Source organism: Pristis pectinata, chromosome 18, assembly GCF_009764475.1.
Source record: "Pristis pectinata isolate sPriPec2 chromosome 18, sPriPec2.1.pri, whole genome shotgun sequence".
Lineage (NCBI taxonomy): Eukaryota > Metazoa > Chordata > Chondrichthyes > Rhinopristiformes > Pristidae > Pristis > Pristis pectinata.
This window is the reverse complement of record NC_067422.1, coordinates 29,282,725-29,304,458: the sequence shown is the minus strand read 5'-3', so window position 1 is coordinate 29,304,458 and position 21,734 is coordinate 29,282,725. Positions and strand designations below refer to the sequence as shown.

The following is a 21,734-nucleotide window of genomic DNA, read 5'->3' as shown; positions in this document are numbered from 1 at the left end:
TGTTTGGTAGTGATTTGTGAATTCCGTAAGGGTGACTTTCTATTACCCAAACTGCTGTAATGCGGAAGTACACTACATTTAGTTTATTTGATATTCATTTTGCAGGTATAAATAATTGCCCAAAGGTAACTTGTCTTCTGATATGCTGTGACTGAGGAATGTTGAGCTCTGGACATCTTGGTTGCACAAGTAAAGAAATGAACAAAAAATGTGTGCAATAAAGTTGCTGTTTACTTCCTGGCAGTGCTTTTGTTGGCAAGTTAGTCAGAGCAAGAACTTTCACAGTGTAATATAGGCAGGTGTTCATGCCTCCAGGGGTATAACTGATGGCTGAGAGCAAGCTGAGTGGACCAGCTGGTCTTTTCCTGCCCAGCTATTTTGTAAATTTGGATATAAAACATCACACTGTGTACTGAACCAGATATCAAAAGATAATTCAGTGAGTGTGCTTGTGAAATAGATCTAGATGGTAGGTGGTAGAAGCAGATCCAATAGCAATGTTTAAGAGGCATTTAGACAGGCACATGAACAGAAAGGGAATAGAGCGATATGGATCATGTGCAAGCAGATGGGATTAGCTCAACTAGCATCGTGGTTGGTGCAGACATGATGGGCTGAAAGGCCTGTTCCTGTGTTTCACTGTTCTATGTTTGCTCTGTGTGAGCCGTGGAATCAGCTCAGAGTGTGAGATGATCTGCCTATAGCCCATGCTCCCATAATTGCAATCTTCAGTCATGTAAATCTCAATTACCTCACTGCATCACTCAACAGCATTGCACACTGCCTATTATACAAATGACACAAAGTGATTTGAAGGACCTCTGACCATAAAAATCCTTTAAACTTACTCCTTGTCTGACTCTAGGCTGCCTACACAGTTACTGTACAAGACGTGCTTGGTTACTTCCAGGGAATGTGCTGATACAGCATTAGAATACCTGCCACACTATGATTTATTTTCTTCCAGCTCAGACCTTATTATCTGCTGTTGGTTCCCAAAACCTGCATCACTTTCATACTGGTTTGTTACCGCAATACCAAAGATGAAGTTATCAGAACAAAAGACAAATGTACACATAAAATATGTAACTACTGTTTTAAAATTAATACATATGAAGCCAATTAAAGCTGGTCACTGCCTTGGAGAACTCAAATAATGAAGCGCCATTGGTATGACTTGTAGCATTGTCCTTAAAATGACAGGGTCTGTAATCCCTTCCTTGTTATCTATTAGCATTCCTTGCTTCACGTTGCTGTCAGCCAGTGTAATTCTTTGCATGGATTTATTTTACAGGATTCCTGTGTCTTGCATTTAAATTTGCCACTCATGATTTGACAGTCCCCAATGTGATTTGGTTTCTGGCCAATCTGTCGTTCCTCTGAGCTGGAGTGGTTCAAAAGCATATTGAGCAGCATCTTATCAAAGAGCAGCTTTGTTTTTAATTACATTGGCTAATGGCACCCATGCCGCATTGCTGACTAACATGGGCTTTAGTCATTACCTGCATTCAGTTCTGGTTAGGGTCTTGTGTTATATTTGTTGCACCCTGATTTCCTCTTTCCACAAACCCTCCAATAGTTTTCGGTAAAGGAAATCGGGAATCAGCCTGCTGCCAGCCCAGCTGTTGGGAGCCGAACAAAGGGAGCCTGATGTAAATTGTCTTTTTCAGCTCTTAGCAGAATTGTCACTCAAAAGAAATGAATCCTGAGAATTTTGCATTCTTGCTAGTTTTCCAAAATTTTGTTTTTGACTTTGGAAAAAGTATGCGGTCTCTTTTCATGTATATTCAAAATTTATGTATGCCTTAAATCTTTAGATTAGCGACAAGTGACTGCCAGATGGAAATCAATAAATTAATTCTCCTGGGTACTCGACTAATTTGTAGCACCACTCAATGTGCAACTGAGACCTGCTGGACTGGAGATGGGGGGCAGGGCTATGGGGACAATCATTTAACTTGCTGCACTCGACAGAAAGCTTACTGAATCAGGAGTAATGATTGTCTTACAATCCACAGAATTTTCTTCTCTATTGAAGTCAGTATAGAATGGAATGGTGCATGGTAAAATGCCAGTGTCCCGCCTATCCCACTCCATCAGGTGGGCACAGTTAAAAATATCTACTCTACCACATTTAATCCTAGATATTTCCTCTATTGGTTAATTCCATCCACTGGGGCAGGAAGAAGGGCTGAATTCATCACATCAAACTCACCAATACACAACACCACCCAGTAGTGAGGGGAATCTCTGGAATTTTAAAAACAACTCAAGCTCAAGGACATTGCTACAAGTCATAGCAATGGCACTTCATTATTTGAACTCTCTTAAGGCAGTGACTGGTTTTAATTATTTTCAAGCATCGCCTCTCTTCCATTCGATTAATGCATTTAAATACAGAGAAACATATTACATAAATAACTCTGTGGACATTCTCATTCACCTCCAACCTTCAAGATCTCCCAACTTGACCCATGATCTTTTGGATACGAACACAGCACCCCATTCAACAGCCCCAAAACATCCTGGAGGAAAACTTAAGGAGGTAATAGTCCAGATGAAAATTCTTGACCCGAAACGTTGACTGTCCATTTCCCTCCACAGATGCTGCCTGACCCGCTAAGTTCCTCCAGCAGTTTGTTTTTTTGCTCCAGATTACAGCATCTGAAGTGTCCAGTAGTTTTTTTAAACAAACATCTTGAATCTAACTCAACAACTGGATTGTAACCTCCCACAGATCATGTGGGCAGCTCTGAATGAGATGAGGACCAGTCATGGCCAATGTGGCACAATTGGCATCTTAAAGCTTCACCTGGCGGCTGAATGTAAACTCTGATAAAATCATGGAGCACATAATAACACCACACACTTCACAGTGATGTTATGAAGTTATACTTCCATGATGTATTGGTCAGGTTGGGGGATTTAAAATAAAAACTATTTCACACTAAAGAAGTTACCCTCAGAACCATTCCAGGAAGCAGGATCAAAGTTTCCTGGCTTGATCTGAGCATGTGTAGTATGAAAGGCCAGGGGTCAGATGACAGTGACAACACTACTGACCCCCATGGTCGGATGATAGCATTGCCTATCAGGTCAGAAGCTATACCACTGTCAATCAGGGGTCCGGCTCCGCCCCATTAGGTAAACACCTTTGTCTTGCTGGACCACTTGGATTGGTCTGTGCGAGCACCTTTGTTCCTGGCCACATCTACTACTGGCCCGTTTAAAACACCTTTGTCCTTGCTGGGCTCCCCAGCCCCCCAGCAGCATAAAAGTGCTGCATGTTTGGTTTTTCTTCCTCTTTTTCTGTGTCCAAGGATGTTGAGGTAAGCTGTGCACTACTCCAGGGCAGTTAGTTAAAGACTCCCGAGACCAAAGAGCCAATGTTTGTCTAGAATCAGGGTGTCCAAACATTGTATAGTTTATTCCTTGATCATTTGTACCCAGTTATTGTGTGTGTGTGTGTGTGTGTGTGTGTGTGTGTGTGTGTGTGTGTGTGTGTGTGTGTGTGTGTGTGTGTGTGTGTGTGTGTGTGTGTGTGTGTGTGTGAACCTCACCCTCTGTCGCGATTTTCCTCCACATTCATGATCTCATGCTTGAGAGTGTGCGAGTGTGCATCTGTTCCCATTCATTCTGTCCTGCGTTTGTCTTTGTTAATAAACCATTTTTAAATTACACTGTGTGTCCAGACCTTTATCTTTAAGATACCAAAAGAACCTTTCTCACAACAGCATGAACAGGAAAGTGTCCATTGAAGTGCATATTGTGGTGGTCAGAAGAGGCTTGGCCATGTAGTCTTTCTTGCCAGCAACATATTGTTGGCTGCTAGGTAGTTGTTGGGTACAGAGCACCCCTGAAACTGTATCCTAACATAAAACAGTACTTTCAATTAATTTCACAGCCCTGTTCAGCCCACCTCAAAACTTAACTGTATTTAAAGGTTTCACATTAATATGCAAGTATTGGACAATTACTCATCAATTAACCCTAACTATTTTGAATAATGCTGTTTGACATCGAATGCATCTGTTAATTTTGTGACTCTGCCTGTCAAGGACAAATAAATATGAAAGTGATTTCCATAAGGGCATGTCCCTTTAACCATGGCTTTTAAGTAAACAATGGTGTCATCATCTGTTCATTTGTACATGATTATGATTAAAAGTCCTCATTGTACTTCTGGAAATCTACATTCCTGCCAGTATAAGTTACATTGTAAGATAATTTCTGGAAACTTTTGATTAACCAGTGCTGATTATTTCTCTACTTACTGTATTCTATCATGATTATTGGGCATTTTCTGTTGTTAGAATATTTAATTGAACTTTATCTTCATTTTTTTTATATCACCCCCATCCACCCCTCTACTTCACTCTTCGATATCTGCTCAGTTTAAGCCACATTTGGTTAATGGTGATTATTAATTCTTTGAGGGACACTGCATTTAAAGCAACTCTTGCATTTTCTTACTCCTTGTTTAAAAGGGTGACTTTAATCTCTAGGTATGATCATTTGCAGATAAATACTTCATCCAGATTTTTATTTGATCTTGCTGTTTTGTTTAACCATCCTTCGAATACATAAAACAATTTCTCCTTTTTTTCCTACTTTGTATCAAAAATACTTGAAATATTTTTTCTGGCACCACTTTGGAGAAACAAAGACCAGTGATCAAGGCTAGAATTCTTTGATATGAAGCTATATTAAGATTAAGTAAAATGCTTACAAATATATCCCACGTGTCTCTTTTTATCTGCTCTGACTTTCCGTTTGCAATCTGGATTTTTGTTTTATCATGCGTGTTTTCTCTGGAGATTAGGTACTTAATCATTGGCTCCCATTTTGGGCAGCTGGGATTTGGAGATGTTAGTATAGTCACAAATTGAACGGAATAAGGAGTACACAGGGAGACCACACAACAAACCAGCAGCTTGTTTCTAGCTGTCAGCTGCTTCTTCATGAGTAGTTGAGGAAGCTTCTGCTAAAATTCTGCATGGAGAGAATTAAACTCAAATCTGAAGAGGCAGCTGTTGAAGAAACCTTCCTAAATTTTTACTAATTTATAGAAATTGGTGTGGACTAGAAACATAAGCGAAGACTACTGTGAGGACAATTGGTGCAAAATAAGAGATACAGCTGTTGAATGGAAAGCTATCACATTGAAAAGATTGAGCAGTTACCAACTGCCAATATTTGATTGAGGATGGGGCGGATAGAGGGTAACCCAGAACCAAAGTCTTGGATGGGAAAATGGCACTACACAAGAACCAGCCCCTAAGAGTCCTTCTTTTAACCCTGCATTAGTGGATCAGTTCTCAGGTCTACTCTACAGAGGTTTAGAATGTAACTAAGGTACTCAAGGGAACTCTGTGCTTTCAATAATAGATGCTTGAAGAGAGTTCATTGGGTAAAACGTATGACAAATTAGTAAGTCTGGACAGCCAAACGACATCTGATCAGCTCTGTGATCTGAAACAGTAAGGCTTGTTTGGTTTGCCCATTTGGTGAGAAACAGCAGAGCGTAGCTAAAGCCAATGGACGGTGAAAATTAAAGGGTTCAGTAAGTTGAGGGAAATCAAAACACGCAGACGGATGTAATTCAACAAACTTTATCACAACAGAAGAATGAAGGTGATAGGTTTGCTGAATTTGGATCTGGATTTGGGTAGTAACTCTCCAGGAAAAAAGTAGTTGTAATATTTACTTTTGGAAATAACATTGAGAATTAAGGAACTAGCTGGGAATCACAAAATAGCTTCAGTGGGTTCTCTCAAACCCTAAAATATACTGAACATTTATTCCAGTGTCATCATGTGTTGGAGTTTTATTGTAATCATCCCCATGACAACAGTGCATTGAAAAGGTCATCACACTTGTTACTCATGATTCATGACCAGGTTCAACTGGGGAGGATTTTCACAGACATTGTAAATATCTACTTTTAGTGATTAAACAAATAGTTATGTAATTTGTATGTATTAATGTAGAATGATAGCTAGTGGAGGAGAAAGAGATCCATAGGACAGTACTAACATCATGGATGTAGATGATGTCAGTAGAGCAGCTTGATGGTTCTGTGTTCCTTATGGGTGTAGGCGGATCATGGTGCAGTTTGTTGGCTCCAGGTTTGTCAGTGGGAGTGGCTGTGTGAGAGAACTCGGTAGGATGGCTGAACAGCTAAGTGTTTCTTATTGGGAACAGGTGTGATGCTTTTGGCTGTTTCTCAGAGAGATCAGTGCGGCAGATTGAAGGCTGTGTACCCTGAGTGGAAAGGCTGCTGATGCCCGCCAGTGAGACAGATTAGATCTGCGCCGGCTTGATGCCAACAGCTTTTCAGTTCACTTACAAGGGTGATACCAGCACCAAGTAGTTATCGTCTATGAGGGAGGGTTACAGAAGAAAAAAAGGCAAAACAGAATATTTTATTTACAAAACTTACCTTACACCATTAACAAACTCTTCTACTCCTCCTTTCTGTATACCTAGATTCCCCTTAAATGCTTTTTAGGTAGCCAGCTCAGCTACTATTTGAAACAGTAAATTTCACATTCTAACCACTGTCCACATAATATTGCAAAGGTACTTGGTCTTTAATGTCGTGAAAGGGTTTGATAGAGAATACATTTCCACTTGGGAAATTGTTCAGGAGTAAAGGTCAGAAATACAAGTTGGTCACTAATCCAGTAAAGAGTTTAGGAGAAATATCTTCAGCTAGGTTAGAATGTGGAACATTCTACCGCACAGCAAAGATATACAGATAAATACACAAGAGCGCAAGAAATGGGTTATGCTGATAGGTCAGGTAGAGAGGATGGGGGGGGGGGGGGGGGCTTCATGTGGACATAAACAGACATAGACCAGTGGACTGACTGACCTACTGCAGCACTATACATTCTGTGGAAGCATATGATAGATGAGAGAGAAAGTGAGATTCCCAAACAATGAATGCATCAGAACGAAGGTGAAGGAAAGAGATCAAAAGGCTTCAAAAGATGTAGCTGCTGCTGAAACCTAAATGGCCCCAAGGAAAACGTCAAGTCCCATAAGATTCATACGTGGTTCCTATTAACCAAAGATTGGGTCCAAACAGGATCTAGTCCTCAGCTGCCATATTTTACTATTGAATAATGGATATCATGAAGCATTTGTGAAACAGCAGTGAAACTGATGCAGTAAAATGATAAAAGATCAGCGAAACCCTGATGATTTATTTCTGTTATTTCAAGCCTGACATTACATTTCTGTTTTGTAACATCATTCCCTATATGCCAGTTATACCATTGGGTTCATATTTTACTTGTGTTATTAGAAAAGACTTTAACTAATTTCCTTGGCCAACAGCTGTCATTGTTCCCAAGTTATTACAGAAAGGTGCTTTGGAACAGCTGCCAAAGCCGGGGACAAAGTGGATGGGGGAAAGGGGAAGCAGGAGAGAAAACAAAGGGAAGCACTCTGGTAGCCAAAGGCATTCCTACTCAAAGGAGATATCAGTAGTTGAAGGTAGTCATCACAGTCCAAAGACATCGCTGCCCAGCAGAAGTTCTGCAGGGACACAGCCTTAAGACAAGTACCATCAACTGCATCTTCAATTCCTCACTATAAATGATTTATATAGTGGTGACCTCATTATGTTTCTTTTATTGATGGAATTTAAAGAGAATGGAAATGCTGGGCAGAAAATCTGCCAATTACATTACCATCCAGTAGTGACTGGATAGCTGCTGCAGATAATGGTGGGCCTTTAACAGCGATTGGAGCAAAGAAACAATAGACTGGGAGGAATTACAACAGAGTAAAATCTTCAGTGTTCCCAGTAGTTTGACGATAAGAGTGAAGCTGCAATGTTTTTTAAATTTCTTGTTCTGAACTAGAGACTACCCTTTGCAAGGATTTAAAAAAAAGTCAAGTCTTCCCATGAAATGCAGAATTTTGTGGTCTCTTTGAAAGAGTGCCAATATAGTGATAATCCATAGACAGCTTTACAGGGTGCAACTTGAGTAGGGATTGCTAAATGAAAAGGAGTTTTCCAGCTGGCAGGAGACAGGAGATTTACCCATCAATGTGGATGGGAATTCAAATACAGATCCTTGGGCTGAATGTACTAAAAAGGTTGAAAGAAAGTTTCTAGATCAATACCTGAACTGACATGGGAAGCCACTGAGAAAGAATGGACAGGCTGATGCTCTTTGGCCTAAAAAAATGAAGAACTGATGAGAGACTTGATAACAATTCTTTGGGATATGGAAGGATTTCATGGAGTTAAAGTGGAAACCAAAACTAGAGAGCGTAAATATGAGAAGTTTATTAATAAATTCAGTAAAGAATTCTGGAGTAATAACTTTACCCAGAGAGCAGTTAGAATGTGAAACTCAGTGTCTGAAAGAGTAATTGAGGTGAGTACCGAAAATGCATTGATGCAGTCATGAGATAAACAGGGATGAAGAATGCTCTGCTAATGGTCTAAGGTTTCTTTTTGTGAAAAATCTTGTTTCACTACTTTCGAAGAATTACGTAGTTTGGATGCAACACTGGCACACTTCTCCAAAGATTATAACTGACACACAACTCTCATAACATCCATCATTATAGGTCCTTGCTCTCATCAGGTAAAACTGATCACTAGAGTACAATAAGCTTAGAGAACATGGACCACTGACTTAGCACTATAGTATTAGTCTCCTTAACCTAAGACACACACACACATATCACCACCACTTTCCATGTGTAGTGTTTATGTGTATCTTTAAGAATTGAGTCTACCAAGGTTGGTAAGACTTCAATTTATTCTTGAAACAAACATTGCTCTTGGTTGAGAATTACTGGCTTCAGTAAACATGTTCTGTTGATTACTGTACTCTCTTATTTGCTAATGCAAGTAAAAAACAGAAGAGTCTACACGACATACACTGGGGTGTTTGCATGACAATGCTTGAGCAGTACAAGCAGACTCAGCCATTCACCCTGTACATGGAATAAGTGGAGAAAAGTTCCTGAGAGCCAACAATATTGTTGAGTCCCAGGTGAGGATGCAGATGGAGAAACACAGCAAAAAGTGAGAAGTGGAAGGTGATCTTGTTACCACTGTTTAGGCTGGAGGCTCAGGGACTGATGTTGAGTCTACAAATGCTATGAACCTGAGACAAGGGTTCATTGAAGTCAGAGTAAAAATTGTTTAGGAACATTTTACTTGGACTCTGCCGAGATTTTTGAGATCTACAAGGCTGGCATGTGTAACCAGGTACCTGGAGGAAATAGTTGCTGAATATGTGGTGAGGTTAAAAACACCAATGAAAAGGTACAGCTTTCATTTCGACATTGATGGATCGCTTAACCTATGACATGGTGGATGAGAGAATTCAGACAAAGCTGTTTAACATGATAGACTTAACACTGCAGGGAGCAGGTAGCATGGATTCCAGGGAGGCAGTGGCACTCAATGTAGGGTAGTTTCGCTCAGAGTATAATTCCAAGTTGCAATCAGGGAACAAGTCTATAGAAATAGTAATGGTAGCATGGTCCCTTTCTTCACAGCTAGGTCACATGGAAACTACAAGTGGGTTCAGCAGAAACTAGTTAGTTACAAGAATGCCAGAGGTGAGAGACCCTGCCATGGGTGGTATGGGAATCACCTAGATTTGGAATGACTGGTCAAGATACTCTGGTATTATAATTGGCATAGGGTAGGGTATACTTCATAAGGGGGCATGTCCTTAAAGAATGAAACTGTCAGTAAAGTCTGCCAGTCTCTGCTCAGCAAAGTAATAGAAAAGGTCTGCTGAGTGCCGTGGGAGTGGCAGAATTGGGTAATGAGCAATAGGAATGCTTATTGGCATTTATTGTTCAACTGAGGAAAGTGACAAGGACAGAACATGTAAGAACATCTTGTTGATTGAGGAAGGAACCATGAGTATAAACAGTGACACTGTGGCAAGTTGCAGGCAAGGACTTGTATCTTTTCTCATTGAGGCAGAGTGAAATAATAATGGCTGGTGCACTCTCACACACCTAAAATATGATAGGCAACTGAATCTATCTGTGTCTTCTGACAATACAACAGTTTATTCCACCCATAACTTGAGAGTTACTTGCTCAGTTGAGAGTTACTGCGTTCAATAAAAGGTACCCTGTTGATAGATCTATCTTTGTTCTTTGCTTGTGCAAGAGACAAAAGAAAATAGGCTTAGATCACATGTCAGCAGTGAGGGTGGGGTGTCCTGTTTGAAAGAGTTGTAGGACAGTGAATTAGTGCAAAGAAAATAGAGAACAGGGTTCTCTAAGAAGTGATAATGGCAGGCAGATGATGCATTGGAAACATTGATGAGCTTGAGGGATACAAGCAAAGTCAGCCTGTATTTCAAACCAGCAGAAACATTCCTGAGGTTAAACGATATTGCTGAGGTCCCAGGTAAAGGCACAGAACAGGGAAGTAAGAAGCTCAGCACCAACAAATGGAAGGAGCTCATGGGCATCATTCCCACAGATCTAAGACCATCTGATCAATTGGTATTGCCAGATAAAGCCCAACCTCACAATATCCTTCCTCCTGCCCACAAAGCCCTGAACGCATTTCTTTCTCTTTTGTTTTTTTTCTCCTTTCTTGGCTTGCATGCATTTCATTTTCACCTTTTCGATTTGCCCCTCTTGTGCATCTGACCACAGATGTACTAAACATATTAGATGGCTGACTTTTCAATTTCCAACCCTGTTCTCAATACGCGGAGGCATTATAAATAGTTTCCACTCTTCCGATTACAAACCCCTCCTTTTCAAAATATTTTTCTCCATCACGTGTTCAGATTTTTCTGATGTCATATAAATGCAAGCTGTGGCATGTCTATAAATCCTTTGATTTAGTTTGTTTGATCCTATTGTAATAGCCTGAGGAAAACGAGATTGTTCAAGGCTAAAGTAGACCAATCTGGTCCATATTTGTCTGAGCAATATGGTCAAAGTAACTATCTGGTCTATGTGGTGTTTCTAAACCTGATTAATCCCATTAATTAAAATGAACCAAACAGCCCAAACAGCAACATTTTAATGGTAATAGAAGTAGAAAGTGAAAAAGTTTATAAAGAAGGAAAAAAAGTGAAGAATCCAGGGAATAGAGAGAAAAAAAATGAGTAGTCTCCTGAGGGCCCAGTATGTGATTCAGCAAGAGAAATCAAGAGCAATAGTTGACTCACTATTCTCATCTTGGAAAATCAATTTTGACACCTTAAGGTAAATCCACTAAACTCATGTGTTAGCCTGGAAGGGGTGGGGGGGGGGGGGGGGGGGGGGTCCCTTTATTTGTAGTTTCTACAGTCATATGTCTAAAAGAAAAACAGTTGATTAAAATGTAATCTTGCATATGTTTTTCCAATGTGGCTGATGCTTAAGATCTGAATTGATATTAGATATAAAACAAGTGCATAATTCATTTCCCAAGACTCTGTTGCTGAAAACACATTTAGCAAAAATAAATCTTGTATTGCATCACCTCGCCTTGTCCCATATCACATCTGCTCTGTAGAAGTTTAAGGAAGTTTTTATTTAATCTTATTTAAATTATTGGTGGTTCTGGTTCATGTGCATTGTTCAGATGCAAATATTTTGTGTGTAAACACCAAATGTGTGTGAACTCTCACAGCTGTACAATAACCTTATACAACTTGGTTTCTTACAGATCTAAGATCACTAAATTTGGATTCCTAAGGTCTCAGACATCCAACAATCCCATGAACTTCAGCTGGCTGACAAGTATCAGTTCTGAAGAATTGGAGCAGATTCGATGGGCCGAATGGCGTAATTCTGCTCCTATATCTTATGATCTTTTCAATCTCATGTAACTCCAGTTCATTCCACATACAAACCACTTGCTGTACCTCATTCTCAATCATGCCATGAACGCTTCCCTTCTGTAACCTCTTCTAGCTTTGCAAGCCCCCAGGATCTCAATACTGCTCCAGTTCTGCCTTATTGCACCTCCATTGATTTAATTGCACCCCCCCCTTATAGCTCATGTATCAGCTCCGAGGCCTTATGTTCTATAACCACCTCCCCCCCACCCCCACCAAACCCTCTCCAGCTTGCTATCGTGCTTTTGTTTTTTACTAGAACTACTTCCTCAGCAAGATTTTAGTCAAGTCCTAATGTGGCTCAATTTTTGATAACACTCCATTGAAGCATTGTGGGGAATTTTTATTACATAAAAATTATGAAGCATCCAGAGAGAGTGGTAGGCAGAGAGGAAATATTCCCATTGACGTAGCTGAGAACCGGAGGAGACAGAATGTAATCAGTTTGCAAAAGGACCAAGAATGACATAAGGAAAAACATTTATTTTAAACACAGGGAGTGGTTAGAATTGTGGAATGCCAGGGGAAGTGGTGGAGGCAAATTCAATTAGGCCTCTCAAAAAGAAATTGTAGAACTCTCAGGTCTGTAGGGAGAGAGAAAGGAGCTAATATGGCTTGCATAGAGCTAATATGGCTTCAAAGGGCCAAATGCTGCAAACTTCCTGTAGGTCCACTAGATGAGCTGATGTAGGTGCAGAGATAAGTGATGGTGAAGGTAGAAATTGACCATTTTAGTGATGCTTGGTTTATTTCAGAGTCAAAAAGGATGCTGAAGTTACAAATGACCTGGTTCAGTCTGAGACAGTAAACAGAATGAAGAAATTAATTACTGGCAAGGAAGCAAGTCTGTGGTAAGGGGGAGAAGATGCTGGCTTCAGTCTTGCAAATATTTAGTTAAAGAAAATTTCCGCTCATTGTGGATTGAATGTTGGAAATGCAGCATGACATCTCAGGCACAAGAAGTGTACGAGAGCTGAAATGGGAGAGAGTTAAGTATTATCAGCATGGATCTGGAAGCAGACATGCTTTCGAATGACGCTGTTGAAAGATAATTATGCTTGTCAATAGTCCCATATTGGACAGGATTGTCTATACTTAAATGGAAAATCAGTTGCCCTTTTCCCAGGATAATTTTCCTAACCTGGGCACACTTACAAAAATAGAGTGCTTGGCTTGCCTGAGCTAAAAGATTCCGGGTCAGTATTTATCCTGAGTCACCCCGAGACATCTTACAGGAACAGCGGCCTGGACTTTTCAATCAGCAGCAAGCATTTTAGCTACTCACTGAGACCCATGATGAACCTAATTTCAGAGCAATCCTTCCCATGAGAACCTCTAGGAACAGCTAGAAGGAAACCTTCCTGGTGATAATAAACAAGTCCTTTCCACTGCATGCTCCACCCAGAAAATTTGACAATCAGGAAACTCTGTCAAAAACTGTCACCTGACTTCTGCTGGTGTAGAAGGGAGGAGAATGGAGGGAAGGTCTAGGTGGTAGGATGAGAACAACAACAATAACATTTGGTGTTTTATTTTTGAAATACGGTTTTGGAAGCCCTTGGGAAAGCAGGAAGTGGGCGATAGGATAATGTTTAAAATGAATGCTTGTGAGTCTCCAGAGCTGACAAGTGAATATGTGAAGAGAAGATATTGCAATTCTCTGCCTACAACTGGTTGGAAAAGAATGGAACCGTTGAGCACAATGCTATTCATCTGGACACATTTGACAGACTTTGGAGGAGGATGCTTTGGTTAACCAAGTCAAAGGCTATGGACAGGTCAAACAGGAGGAGTTAGGGTAATTTACTACAGTCACAACCACATAGAATCTGAAAGTTGTTACACTTTTTAGTACACAATAGCTATTCTTTTATATGTGTCTATCTCCTTTCTTTAGCAAGGTTTAATTTCAACTGTTTAATCTCAATGAAAAATCACCTTAGAGATTATTTTTCACCCATTATTTTCTTCCATGTAACCAACATAATGACTGAAATAAAATTTTTAATTGTTTTCCAGTAACATGATTAGATAATGTTGTAAGTTTTAATGTATTTATTAAGCTTTTACTTAAAGGCTTCAGACTCTCTCTGATGCTTGAACGTGTTACTTTGCTCAGAGTTGTTATGCTTTGGATTTACAATTTAACATGCATGATTTCTAATCAGTGCTATTCACTCAGTTCTACTGATGGGATTTTTTTGTTTTGCTGCTTGGACTTTCTTACCATTTACTAAATATGTAAAAGTTTGCACCATAGAAGTAAACTGGTTGGTCCACGGCAGTTGACAATGCACCAATTGCACTTCCCAGTTCTTGGTCTGTTCTTTCCAGTTGTTTGTACAGATTTGGCAGATCAAATGGTTATCCATGAACTTATTTTAAATGTGGTGAGAGTTTCTGTCCTCAGCACCCTTTCAAACAGTGAGGTCCAGACCCTTGCAACTCTTTGGGTGAACAACTTCTCATAATTCTCAAATCCTTTCACAATTAATCTAAAAATGTAAATCTTTACTCCTGATTTCTGACATCTTTACTAAAGGAACTTAGACGTTCTCTTCATGCACTCTAGGCTCTTCATGCACTCATGCATTCCCATAAACTCAAGAGCATCGAGCAGCACCTGGCATCAATTAAAAAGGTTTAATCAAGTTCCAAAATGTATCTTCTTCTGATCACAAAATTTTGGCCTGTTGCTAAAACCAGTGAATGCCTTCTGACTACAACAAATCAGCTGAAAATGGAAGGCTTTGTTTGTTGGCTGACAAACCACACTAAAAATCTGGCATCCACATCTAATCCAACAGATGATTTATACTACATTGACATGAATCTACTCAAGGTAGATAAGTATTTTTCAATGCCCAATTCTATATTGTAACTTAACTGCTATCAGTCCATAGTCCATATATAAGAATCAATTGGCAAACCTTTCTTTGGTTCCTAGATTTCCCTTCCATCACAACTGCTGCACCACCCCCAAAAATTTCCAAAGTGAAAATGAAAAAATTCCAAATTCAAATGACAAGGTCACTGAATATGACTTTACTTCAAATTAGGTTTAAAAACATGCTTAAGATATTTGTGATCAATTTACTTGTCCTCATATTTCTTAATTAAGTTGACGGTTCTATTTTTCATTTAATATTAGACTGGTTTTGCCATCAATTACTGCGTCCCTCTGGGCTGCATAACCAAGCTGTGCTTAAAGAAATGAAACCTGAGTCTTTGCTCATTTCTAAAACTGAACATTCAACTCTGCAGCTAGTCCATAACAAGATTTCCTGGTGTTCCTTCCAAATCAGGCACTGCCTTCATTCCAACCTCATTCTCAGCAGATGAAAAGTATCTTCCATGCCCTTGTTGTGTTCTGATACAGTGTGAACACGCCCCTCATTAGCACCAGCCTGCGGAAACTTCATCTCATTAAAAGCTGACAATCATCTGTCCCATTCTAAGTTTTCTTTGCACATCAGCCTATAAATTGAATTATTAATTCACAGGGTTTAAGCTTTGATTTTGGAAAATGGCAACAAAACCCTGCTGTTCATGTAGGGATGCAGCTACTGAATTTGGGTTGGTTAACATCTCACAGGATCTTGCCCCAGGTGTCGAGAAAAATTGGTGGTATGCTTGCAAGATAGATGGTGTATGACTTGAAGGGAAACTCACAGGTGCTGGTGCTACATGCAGTCAATGTTGCACGTTTGGTTTGTGCTGTCAAAGTTATCATGCTGATTTTGCTGCTGTGCATTTTGTAGGTGTGTACTGCAGCAATGGTATGGAGGTGTTGGAGATAGCGAATGCTTGAAGTGCCAATCAAGTAGGTGGTTTTGTGTAGGATGGTGCTGAGCTTCTGTTCTGTTGTTGCAGTTGCACTCATCTAGGCAAGTGGCAAATATGGTGTAAAACTTCTGACTAGTAGGTGGAAACACTTCAGGGAGTCAGGAGGAGAAACATTCACCAGAGGCCATTCAGCTACTGATCTGCATTTGTGGCCACAGTATTACTGGGGCTGATCCAGTGGTGGCCAGTTACTTGTGATTTCTTTTTTGATTCTTCTCTCCCATGCATTAACTTCCTGATCTTTATACACCCTTCTATACTGCCACCAAGCCAAAATGTGCAACTTTCCCTTACTTAACAGTGGCTTCAGGCTTTCTTTCTGACTCTGGCACCTTTATGCCCCATGTACCTACTTGCCCTTGTGCTTCTTGCAGGTTAGGTATCACAGGTTTTAGAAATACATTGGATAAGGTTTTATCTTTCTCTGGAAAAAGGAGAAATAGCCTCATTGTTCAAATTGATCTTTTGCGTTATTGAATGGATTTCCCACCATCATCGTACTCCCAAGCTGACATGATCCTCAACTGCAGGGAATCTACCTGACTGAAGAGATAGATCAAACTCTGCGCATGAAGCAAGCAGAAGAATTTTTGACTAAGCCGCACTCCATGGCTTAGCCAGTTGGCAATACTGTCAAAAATTGTGAATATTTCTGAACGTCTGTTATCTTTATACTTGTTTATGGGATGTTGATGTCAGTGGCAAGGCCAACATTTACTATCCATCTCCATCTGCCCTTCAACTGAATGCTTTGTTAAGCCATTTCAAAGAGAATATGGGGAGGTCTGAAGTTATGTATAGATCAGACTAGGGAATGGTAGTAGATTTCATTCTATGAAGGACATAGAGAACCAGTTGACTTTCTTTGACTGCCTCATAGTTTCACAATCACCATTTCTGACAGTAGCTTTTTATTCCAGATTTACTGACTTAAATTCCCCAAAATGCCATGGTGGAATTCAATGAATGTCTTTGAATCCATAGCCTAGGAACCTGGACACTTGTCTAGGAACTTAACTGCCAAAATGCTACATTTTGGGGAAAGTGTCAATACTGATTTAAGTGCCAGATAAGCAGTTGTCTCATGCAAACAGCAACAGTACAGACTTTGCCCGAAATCTATCATCTCAACATCGAGCAAGGTCTATAGCCCAAAACTTAATACAGTTCCAATGTTAGAAAACAGCACATACTGGTGTGCTTTAAACATAAGCAGTCCTTTTATTATTTCTGCTCATACTTGACAGCCAGTCTAAAATAAAGGGCAGCAGATTTCTGACGTATTACAGAACAGCTTCAGTTCCATATGTGTTTAATCTCAGACACAGTGCAAACTAGCCCCCTGCTATCTTTCCCTGCTTCCTGTTCTGAGATGAGCACTTAAAGGTGGAGAAGATGAATTAAGGTGCCGTCATTATCTGTTGGCAGTGTAGACTCAGTACGACATTAAGCTCATCACAAGCAGTAGTCTCACAGAGTGCATCCTTCCTGAATAGCGAGGTGTTCCAGAAAAGCTTCCTGGGACTTGCCACTTACACAGCGGGAGCTGCTGTTCCCATCCTGTCATGGGTACTAATCAAAGTAAAGCTACACTGTCAGAAAAGTAATCAATTCATTGAAAAACTGCAACCATTTATAACAGCATATGAAATCTTTGTGGCTTAAACCCCTGCAAAGGAAGAGATTTGCGGGCAGTTTGAACATTTATGACTTGCTCAGACATATTGATATTTGGAGATTTGGATAAATTGTATTATTTTCATTGATTAAACACCCCTACAACTGCAGCATGGAAGTGTGGAGAAAGCTTCAAGATTTACCTTACTGGTTTATAAAACCTGGTGAATACAAATCATTTTCTTTTAGAATTGGCACAGCAATGGTTAAACTTATTATGATTCTGTTCCACAAGCCTTCTTAACACTTCAGTTATGGATGGATGTCATATTGAATCACATAAAATCTACAACATAGATATTTGGTCCAACTAGCCTCTGAAGGTGTTTATCTTTCACATTAGCTCTTCCCATTCTAATTACCTGTTCCCTTTCTGCTCCTGTGATACAATCCAATGTCATAAAAGCATCAAATTTAAATGCATTAATGTTGTTTGTCCACTCCTTTTCACAGAAATTTCACTTAAATCCTTTATTTGGTTCACTACTGGCTATCTTATATCTTGGCCTCACATTTTGAATTGACTAGCAAAACTACACTATCAAATCTTTTTATAATTTTAACAATCTATCAGCAGAAAAGAAACTCAGCCTGTTTAATCTTTTCTGATAGTTACATCTCCTCAATTCTGGCAACAGGTTTATATTTTTTTCATTGTGTTTCCTTTCATTAACCGATAGGATTGTATAAAATCATAAGGGTTGATCGCACATAGTCTTTTTCCTAGGGGAGGGGAACTAAAAACTGGAGGGCATATGTTTAAAATGGGTAATGAAAGATTTAAAAGGGATCTGAGGGGCAATTTCTTCACCCAGAGGGCTGTACGTATATGGAATGAGCTGCCAGAGAAAATGGTTGAGGCAGGTACAATCACAACATTTAAAAGACATTTGTATAAATACATGGATAGGAGGGTTTTAGAGAGACATAGGTCAAACGTGGGCAAGTGGGACCAGATGTGTAGGCACCATGGTCAGTAAGGACAAGTTGGGCTGAAGGGCCTGTTTCTATGCCGTATTACTCTATAACTCTAACTTCTCTTGTGTATGGTCTTTTTTCCAGATATATTTTTACTCTTACTGTTGCAGTTTACCAAGCCGTCTCATTCTTGATTGCTTTGTCCTTATCTCTAGTGACTTATATTTCTTGTAAACTCCCTTTCAGATATTGCCTACTCTGTCAATCTTTTGCTTCCTGTTTAATATATTCGGCTTTGTTCTCATACTCTCACAGTTGTTTTAATTTTGGATCTTTGAACTGCCTCTCTCACAATCTTTACCTTGAACCTTAGTACACTGTAATCATTATCCCTGTCTATTCCCCCTTCATTATTCTTGTATCATTTAAATCATATCATTAAATGAACTATTGTTCATTTCCCATTAGTATCTCTCATCACCTGCTTCCTTCTGTAATTTTTTACAAGTCAAAATTTGCAGAGGTGCTGGCTACAATCTCTAAATTCCTCTGAGATTATACTATGATGCCAAATGCTTGGAAGATTGCAAGCTTTATTCAAAAGAAGAGACAATTAACCTGTCCAATTGCAGGGCATTCTAGTCTTGTAATGTGAAAGCTTTTAAAAATAATAATTCATAAGAAAATCAATAGTTACTTGGACAAGCATGGACAAATAAAGGAGAGACACCCCAGTAGAGATTAGTTAAGGGCAATTGGTATTTGATGAATGTCATTGTAGGTTTTTGATGATGTAACAAAAAGGGTAGATGAGAGCAATGCACTGTGTATGTGGACTTTCAGAAAGCATTTAATTATATACTGCAAAATGGGCTTGTAATACAATTGAGGTTCATGAGTCAGATAGAATGTGGAAATAAAATGGACTAAGGCATCGTAAACAAGAGTTGGGATGAAAGGATTGAAGGACTGGAGGACAGTAGATAGCTGAGTTCTCAATTTTAGTGCTGGTCTTACAGCTGCTTTCGATATACAACAATAACTTGGACCTATGCAGTTCATAGCACAAATTCAAACTTTGCTGATGAAGTGATAAATATTAATAAATTCAAAGAGGATATAGAAAATCGAATGCAATCAATATAAGAACTTAAGGAATGGAAGCAGGTGTAGTCCATTCAGCCCCTCATGGCTGTACCACATCCATGGTTGATTTTTTTTACCAGAACATCACTTTCCTGCAGTATACAGATTCATGCAACATCCAAAAACATATTGATCCCAGCCCTTAGGTAGAGAATTCTGAAGATTTGCTACATTCTGGGTGACAGACAAATGGCAGGTGAAATTGAACATGGAAAAGTGTGAAGATCCAGTTTGGTAGGAAGAATGAGCAGAGACAAAGTACACTAAACTGCACGATTTCAAAAAGGGTGCAAGATACTAACTTGGTGCAGATGTACAAATCGTTGAAGGGTCAGAGCGAATTAAAAAGCAGCTAATAAAGCCTATAGTAACTCAGGCTTTATAAACGAAAGCATAGAGTACAAAAGCTGGGAAGTTAAGCTAAACCTACTTAAAATATCAGTTTGGTCCTGGAAGTACTGTATTCAATTCTGAGCATCACACTATAGGAAGGATGTGAAGCTTTTTAGATGGCACATAAGGAGATTTATTGGAATGGTTCCAGGCCTGGGGGCTTATATTTATGTAGAGAGACTGGAGAGCTGGGGTAATTACCTTAGAGCAGGCAAAGAGAAGATTAGATTTGTGTTTAAAATTATGAAGGATTTTGATAAAGAAAGAAAGTCTGTTACCAATAGGTCGAGTGTTGATATTGTGAGGGTTCAGATTACAGTTGATTGACAAAACAAAGGTGACTGAGGAAAATTTTTTTAAGGCAACAAGTGATTCAGATTTGGAATGAGCTACCTGATAGGCTGCTGGATACAAATCCAACAGCATAACCTTCAGAAAGAAATTGGAAAAATAATGAAATAATACAAATAAATAATAACAAAATATACTTTTATAAATATAACTTCTATGTGGTACAAGCGGAGGTCTGTGAGGGGTTTGGGGTGTGGGTGGATCACTCTTCGAAAGAGACACCACAACTTCAGTGCACAGATTGGCACCCATCAGACTGTGCTGGTATGTGATTCTGTGAATGGAGCCTTACACATAATAAAATCTCCATGTATTTTCTTGGAATTGGAAGATTAGTGGGTGATGCAAAATCCCTACTAGCAACCAGTAAATTTTTTACTCTTTTTATATTTAGGCACCATTTTCCACCCACTTCCTTTGCACTGGTTGATGATCTGTAATGGCCTCCCAATGCCATAGCCATTCACCACATGTGCTTTATCTCAACCCATGTAGATTCTGTTTTGTTGTCTTTGTTATTTATGCTTTTCCTTGTTATGGCCATAATATTCTTCAGTTTAATATGACTCACATCTTTCCTTCCTTCCCTCTCAATTCTTGATACACTATAGCTTGCAATATTTAATTGCCAACCTTGATTTTTTTTTCACCAGCCATGTTTGTATTATACCTATCATCTGTTTTCTCTAACTACTGTTACATATTTCTCCACTTGTTGCTGATGCTCTGTACATTGTTATACATGAGTTTTAATATTATTTTTTATTATACCAGATTTATTAGTTTATCAGTATTTTGCTATTCTCTGCAACCACTCTAATCTCTCAGCATGTTATTTTTTAATCATATTTTATTCTCTGACCTTTATTCTTACTGTTCCTTTCTCTTAACTTTATAATAGGCCAATCATGCTTAATCCAACCTGCTGCTCGCACCATGCTATTCCCACACTCACTCTAAATCCTACAGCAACTTAGAATGCATTGAATTGTAAGCCTCTACTCCGTGTCCCTTCCATGAGGGTGAGTGGGTCACGTGGTGAATGGGCCTCAGGCAGCAGAATCTGAGGCCCTGTTCTTCACACCATCCTGTCAGCCTTTGGCAACTTAAAAAATAATTAGTTAAAAATACATTAAACTACTTTGATTTAATGAAAAACGTGTAAAGTAAAATAAAAGAAAAACAAAAAGCTTAATCTGAATATTTCTTTGTAATGAAGGTGAGCAATGCCATTCAAACTAATGAGCTTATTGCAGGGCTGGAGTGAAGCAAAATGCACCTGGTTCCTCAGTTCAGTACAGTGCAGAACCACTACTGGAGCCAGTAACGGATCTAATAGTAGAGCAGGAGGTGAGATGCACCAACATCCAATCTCCAGAGCATCTCCGATTCTTCATTACAATGCACAGAAGCACAACTCAGAAATATGCTGAACGTAAATTCAAACTATCATATCCATAATCACCCACCCCTTTCTCCAGCTCCAACCCCACCATCTCCCACTGCAGCAGACATCACATATTTTGACACACACTACTGTAAATAAATTCTGATGATTTAAGC

The 21,734-nt window shown here is 39.4% G+C and overlaps 1 protein-coding gene across 1 annotated transcript in view; it reads right to left on the bottom strand.

Moving 5' to 3' along the window:
• The window catches only part of LOC127580125 (protein shisa-6-like), a 390,202-nt gene that overhangs the window by 157,800 nt on the left and 210,668 nt on the right, over positions 1-21,734 (bottom strand). The window lies entirely within an intron of this gene.